The following is a 7,548-nucleotide window of genomic DNA, read 5'->3' as shown; positions in this document are numbered from 1 at the left end:
GAGCACAGAGGGAATTTTGCTGGCATTTTAAATTTCCTTCCTCATTCCAGGCACTTGACTGCTCCTCCATATTTTTCATTATGGTAAACCGTCAGGAACATGGTGTGTTTGTGTGACTCACTCTCTTTTACAAGGACATGTGACCTTGGACCTCTGGCAAGTTACTTGTTTCTTTGGAGACTTGGTTTCTGCTGGAGGTGGATTACCGTTTATGGACTCTGCCTGGAGGAGGCCAAAGGAGTGGAGAGCCTGAGCTCCATGACAGCTGAGCTGAGGTACGGCCTGGCTGGGTCCCAGGGATGGGAGGACAAGGTCGGCATCCCAGGGCATTCTCTAAAACCACTGACTGTCGGACGATGATGGGGATCGTTGTTGCTGTGGTTTCGAACATGAGTGACTATGCATTTCTCCAGCCTGGCTACCCACAAAGGGGTCATCCCCAGCTAGGACTAGAGCTATCCCTAAGTGACCACTTTGCTCCCTATACAACATTTGCTCCTCTTCGGAGAGGACTGCCTGGAGAAGTGTCTCTTGGCTGATGCTGGCCGGGCCCTGTGGCCCTCTCCCCCTGAGGACCCAGGGTTTCCCGATTCACAAGGCTCCTTGCAGGCATGCGTTTTCGTGGTCTGGCTCCCCCTTCTCAACTCTCCCTTTGCCCTTATGTCTCTTTAAACTTCCCATTGTATTGAAAACGATGACAATGCCTAGTGATGTTTTTTTTTAATGGACTGATCGATTCGCTATATTTTTTTAGCTGCCGTAATTTTGCAAAGATCCCTCTTCAGCGGGTCCTACGGGGCTGGAGCCACTTTGAATGATAGCAAGTGGGAGAGGCTGAGTATGAAAGAGTGAGGATGGGGGCGGGCGGGGAGGAGAGAGAGAGAAAGAAAGGGAGAGGCACAATGCCAGGGACCCCTGAGGGACACACACACCAGTGCAATTCTCACTTTCTCTTTTTTACTTAAAAATGCCACAAACTACAGTGTAACAACCATAACAGAAATGTTGCTTTAATCACTCCTAATCCCATCACTCAAGCAAATCAGCTGTTTTTAATCTTCCCCTCCAGAGCCCATAGACATTTTTCTAAACGGCTGTAATCAGAACACGATTTTGCATTCTGCCTTCCCCCTTAATTCCTAAGCCTTGCCTCTCATTGCTACAGTCTTACAGGCATCATTTTAAATGGCTCACTCAATTGCAGCTTCTAGAAATTACTTACCAGCCTCTTTAAACGGCCATCACATCTTTACTCGTAAGAGCCCAGATTAGCTGATTAGGTGATTTCTATAATTTCTCCATGTTATTGAACTCTAGAGATATCTGACATTAAAATGATCTCTTGGGAAGGCACATTACTATTGCAAGACTGGAGCTCTTCTCCATCCATCGTGTGCAGACTAATGCCCCTGCACGCACACTTTCACCTATCAATAGCACAGGCAGAAATCATTCCTCCCCCAGCTTTTTTCTATGTGAATTCTTCCTCAACTTCTCCTTCTCCTCTATCACTGCCATCATCATCTTACTAAGAGCTGCTGTTTATTGAGAATTTACCGTGTGCCAGGCACTGTATTCTTGCACCATTATTTTATTTAATCCCATCAGTTACTATTGTTGTTATCCTCAGTTACAGATGAGGAAACCGAGGTCCAGGATGCTGAAGTGGCTCACCGGAAGTCTCACAGCTCTCGGGTGTCAGAGACTGCCTGCTTTCCCCAGCCCTATGTTCCCTGGGAGTCACCTCTCCAGGGCGGGTGAGTCTTTGCACCATGTAGCACCTTACATGAGGGCCTGTCCTCCAGGGCAGAGTTAGGCCTATGGCTCCTAAGATAGGCTTCCAGGCCCAGGGAGCCTTACCGTCTTAGTCCTTTTGGGCTGCTACGACAGAATACCAGAGGCTGAATGGCTTATAAACAATAGTAATTTATTTCTCATAGTTTTGGAGGCTGCGAAGTCCAAAATCAAGGTGCTGGCAGACTTGGAGTTTGGTGAGGGCTTGCTTTGCTGTCACCTCATATGGTAGAAAGAAAGGGAGAGATCACTGAGGTCTCTTTTATAAGGGCACGGATTCCATTCATGAGGGCTCCACCCTTGTGACCTAATCACCTTCCGAAAATGCCACCTCCAAACACCATCACACTGGGCATTAGGTTCCAGCATATGAATTGGGGGGACACAAACATTCAGTCTATAGCGCTTACCACAGTGACCTCTCTTCAGGGGTCAAGGAGGCCTTTCCATACCCCATAGGAACCCTGGGCAGGATGGAATGTGCCTGGCTAAGATGGGAGCTGAGAGGCCACATGTCCTTTACAGGGGTAGAGGCCCAGAGACAGGATGGGCCTCACCTAAGGTCATGGGGTGAGTCATTGGCACAGCCAGGCTAGAATTGGGTCTCTTGACTTGTGACCAGGACTCTGTCTTTCTTACTGGGAAGCAATCTCAATAGACCACATCTAAAATTGAAAGAGAGGGTTTAGAATTATCAAGTGGTCTTGTTCTTAGAAAATACTAGTGCTGTCACATAGTCAAACAGCTCTGGGCAGGAATAGGAGGGGAGACAGTGACTGAACCCAGCTTGGTGGATAGAGACGGGAGCCAACAGCACAGACTCAGATCTGTAGGAAACACAGGCCTGGGGGCCCTAAGCCCGGCCTCAGCCTTCTGACTTGACTTAGACGTATCACAAAAGCTCCGGCCAAAGGGATTTCTGAAAAGGTGGGCGCTCTTCCCATGGGCAGCAAAACCCCATGAGAGCGACCTTTATTGTGACCACAGCCTTTCCTGGGCAGAATTAAAGCTGCTACAGGAAGAGACAGCTTCATTCACTGATTCTTTCGACAGGTATTTATTGAAACTTTCTGCGTCAGGTAATGGGGATAACTGGGGGAATAAGACAGACAGGCTTCGTCTCTATGGAACTTCTGCTTTGGTGATAATAATAAACCTGTAAAAAAGATAACTTCCTGAAGATCAATGCTATGAAGGAGACATGGAGATGTGGTAGAGACTGTGGGTAGAGGTGGAGGCGGGAAAGCAACTAGGAATTGCCGGGAATGGCTCTTCTGAGGAAGAGGCAGGGATGCTGAGACCTAGGAATCTGCCTGGATCTGGAGGCAGAGCACTCAGGCCAGGGGAACAGCAAGTGCAAAGGCCCTGGGGTAGGAAACAGCTAGGTGAGTTGCAGGAACAGAAAGAAGCCCAATGGGAACAGATTTTAGGTTCAGAATTACTGCTGTTTAGAGCAAAGAGAGAGCCCACTGGGATTCCTGGCCTGCATCACTCAAACGGCCTGCCTCCCCTTCCTCAAAGTATCTACTTGGGCTGTGTTCCTCTTTGTCTCTGTAAATCATTATGATTTTCCTCTCATAGACTCCTGCATTTGCATGCTGCCGGGAGTGGTGTGTGGCTGGTGCTCTAGTACAGGGGTCCCCACCCCTCAGACTGTTAGGAACCAGGCGTGGCAGGCAAGCTAATAAAGCTTCATCTGAATTTGCAGCTGCTCCCCAGCACTAGCATCACTGCCTCAGCTCCACCTCAGATGATCAGGCATTAGATTCTCATAGGCGCACTGGTCCCTGGTGCCAAAAAGGTTGGGGACCGCTGCTCTAGAGTGCAAACAGTAGCTCCTCTAAAGTCAGTGCTCCCTCCAAACTTGGTACCCTCATTCTGATGTCTTATTTACATCACTGATGGCTGCGTCCTCATTAGAGGCTGTTAACAGATCAAAATAGCATTTCTTGGACCTTGTAAAGTAATAAATTGTGTTATGTTTACTTTTTGGTTACTAGGCAGAGCGCTAGAGTTTAAAAAAAAAAAAAAAAAAAAAAAAAACAACCTGCCTGTGGTTATTTAATTGGAGCAAACTGCTCTTGTTAAAGAATCTTAGCTAAACACGCTGTTAGCTCCGGGAGAGACAGCCCTGACAAGTGATGCCTGCTCATTTTCTGGTTGCTGATGGATGCTCTTGGATTCCTGGATATTACCTGTGTCCCTGTTTCATCCTGCCTGTGGTCAAGGTTGATCTAGATGTTCACTGTACTGGAGTCGGCTGCTGGAACAGTGGTGTCTGGCTAGTTCTGCCCAGTAGCTCAGAGCTGACTTGGGTAAGCCTCTGCCAGCCCACCTCCTCTCCTCTCCTTCCCTGGAGGCCTGCCAACAGGGCAGGAGAAGGGAGCGCTTTCAGAGATTCATAAGGAACTGTCAGTCTACTAGGGAACCCCCATAGCCCTGACTCTGGCTACTCAATGCTGAGGCACTCTTTGGCATGCACAGTATGTCCCATCTGGGTTCCCTGTGGGATGTAAGGCCTTTGATGAGGCCCCAAGCAGCACAGTACACAGGCCATGTCTGCCAGTTTTCCAGGTACAGTCTTATCTCTGTCCATTTTATTCTAATTGTAGGTTCACATGTAGTTGTAAGAAATAATACAGAGAGATCCTGTGTGCCCTTTACCCAGCTTCCTCCAATGGCAACATCTTGCAAAACTAGTACAATATCACAGCCAGGATACTGACCTTGCTAGTCAAGATAGAGACATATCCATCACTGTTGGAATCCCTCACGTTGGCCTGTACAGCCACATCCACATCCGCCTTGCCTCTACCCCTCCTTAACCATCTGTAACCACCGAACTCTTCTCCATCTCTGTAATTTTGTCATTTCGAGAATATTATATAGATGGAATCATGCAGAATGAAACCTTTCGGGTTTGGCTTCTTCCAGTTGGTGTGATTCTCTGGAGAGTCATCCAGGTTGTTTTATCGATCCTTTCTTCCTTCTTGCTGTTGAGTCCATGATACGGATGCACCACTGCCCGATTAACCTTCACCCTTTGGAGGACCTCTGGGTTGTTTCCAGTTTGGAGCTACTGTGAATAAAACGGCTATATATGTTCATGTATAGATTTTGGTGTGGACATAAGTCTTCACTTCTCTAGGATAAATCCCCAGGAGTATAATCGCTGGGGTCTATCATAGCAGCATGTTTAGTTTTTTTAAGATACTGTTTTCCTGAGTGGCTTTCCCATTTTACATTCTCATCAGCAATGCGGGAGTGATCCAGCGTCTGTATATCTCCCAGCATTTGGTGATGCCACTGTTTTTTATTTTAGCCATTCTGATAGGTGTGTAGTAATATCTCATTATGATTTTAATTTGCATTTCTCTAATGACTAAGGATGTTGAATATCTTTTCTTTTATCTTTTTGAACACCTTTTCATGTGCTTTCCTGGTCACTTGTATATCTTGTTTGGTGAAATGTCTTTTGTTGTCTTTCGTCCATTTTCGAATTGGACTGTTCCATTTTTTTTATTGTTTGGTTTTTGCAGGTTATTTACATAGTCTAGATACTCATCCTTTGTCAGATACATGGTTTGCAAATATTTTCTCCCACTCTGTAGCTTGTTTTACAACAGGGTCTTTTTCAGAGCAAAAGCTTTTATTTTTAATGAAGTCAATGTATCAGTTTCTTTTTAGGGATTGTGCTTTTGAGGTTGTGTTTAAGAACTCTTTCTTGGCCCTGAAGATTTTCTACTTTTTTTCTGAAAGTTTTATATTTTCATATTTTACATTTAAGTTCGTGATCCATTTTGAGTCAGTTTTCCTATAAGATGTGAGACTTAGGTCAAGGTTCTTTGTTTCCCTCCCCCCGCAGATGTCCGATTGCTCCAGCACCATTCATTAAAAGACTATTTTCCCACTATTACTTGCATTTGCGCTTTTGTCAAAAATCATTTGAACATATTTGTGTGGGTCTGTTTTTGGGTTCTCTCTTCTGTTTCATTGACCTATGTGTGTCTCTGTCAATACCACACAATCTTGATTTCTGTAAGTGCATAGTAAATCTTGAAATCACATAGAATGATTCTTCCCACTTTATTCCTTAAAAAAAATTATTCTACTATTTTAATTCCATATAAATTTTAGAATAATCTACAAAATATCTTTCTGGGATTTTGATAGGAATTTTGGGTTCTGTTTTTTTTTTTAATGTAACTTTTCTATAGCTAGATAATAGGTTGAAAAAAAAAATGAGCAAAAAGAGAACTGAGAACGTCTGCAAGTCTACCAAAGTATGTGTATCCTGTATAGACTATTTCATAACCAGCTGCCTTTCGCTTAATATGTTAAGACACTTTTTCCATGGCAATAAACACATTTCTGTTATGATTTTAAATTGTTTCGTAATATTTACCTGTGTAGGCACAGCATTATTTATTTGACCAATCCTCCATTCTTGGATATTTAGGCATTTTCCTTTTTAAAACTTTTTAAAATTTACTTTTGTTATAAACAACACTGTGATAAATATCTTAAAGCCACATCTGTATAAATGTCTTTAATTATTTCCTGGTACCGTCTCGATACCAGGAAATAACTGTTCCTTAACTGAAGCAAATGTTTGGTTATTAGCTGAAAAGAGGCCAGAACATCAACTCACTTTCTGCCTCTGGCTTGCTCACCACCTGGGTTTCATCCTCTTGGAATGCACCCCCCCTCCCCACCTACTGCCACCCCAACCCCCCACCCTCACCATCCCCCACCAAGGCTTGGATGGGAGAGAGGGGCAGATGAGAGATGCAGGTTCTCCACAACCCTCTGTTCTTAGGCTCGTCTTTGAGGCTCTCCCTATCATTTAGAGCTGTGTCTTACTTCTAACCCCAGATGTAAAACAGATGGGAGATGGATGCTGTGTCTTAGCCTTAGCTTCTCCCACCCCTCTCCCTTTGCTCAGTCATTCTCTGTTCTTCCTTTCTGGAAGAAGGTGCACAGGGACTCGTGGGGCCCTTCTACATCCATTGTCACTTAAAAGCCCTTCTCCCCAATCCTGGATAGCATGTGACTTTTTAAATAAAATTCTTTAAAGGCTTCAAAGAGTAATAGGATAGTTTCAGGGATGCTTGTTAAAATTCTTGAATATGTTTAAGGGATTTACATTTTCAAAGAGAGAATGTTTTCTATTTGATGTTGAGAAAAGACTTTTTTTCTTTTTTCCTTTCCTGTGAATTTAAATAATTTGCTTGACTTTCTAGTGGAAAAACCACAGTGTTCTTAGGTTCTGAATGTGGCATTTGTTAGAATCCTCAATGACTGACTGCAGAGAGAATGTGTGTGCAAATGATTCTGAAATGTTTTCAAACCTATGGCCATCTGTAAGTTGTCAGCTTAAAAAAAGTGGCATCTTCCGTATATGGGGAAATTTTATTTTTTTGAAAGAAATAGTTGCACAAAAAATACAATTTTAAATGATCTTTAATGATGACATGAAGAGTACTTTCCAGAAGAAACAGAATCAGTCTTCCCCCTTGTGGATAACTAGGAAAGTACCTGTTTCTCCCACTAAAAGTACATGTACGAGTTCTGAGGGAACTGCACGGTATGATATTTTCCTTCTCATTTAAAAGTAATAGTAAGTACCCTTTATGTAAAATTTGTGTTAAAGTAACAATATCTCTGTAATAGCTGATGTGGCTTTATGAATGGTATTTTTAAATAGAACATATAAAAATAAGTACATGAAATAATTTGCTATATATGTATATA

At 43.6% G+C, this 7,548-nt stretch overlaps 1 long non-coding RNA gene across 1 annotated transcript in view; it reads left to right on the top strand.

The window, feature by feature from the left end:
* Positions 1-208: 208 nt before the first annotated feature.
* Positions 209-7,548, top strand: part of LOC112471907 — a 14,179-nt gene continuing 6,839 nt past the window's right edge. The window contains exons 1-2 of the long non-coding RNA XR_003043452.1: positions 209-275; positions 1,631-1,757. This is a non-coding gene — a long non-coding RNA (uncharacterized LOC112471907). The remainder of the gene's footprint in view (positions 276-1,630; positions 1,758-7,548) is intronic.

This window comes from Pteropus alecto, unplaced genomic scaffold, assembly GCF_000325575.1.
Source record: "Pteropus alecto unplaced genomic scaffold, ASM32557v1 scaffold78, whole genome shotgun sequence".
Lineage (NCBI taxonomy): Eukaryota > Metazoa > Chordata > Mammalia > Chiroptera > Pteropodidae > Pteropus > Pteropus alecto.
Note: the sequence above shows the minus strand (reverse complement) of the source record. Positions and strands in the feature narration are given on the sequence as shown.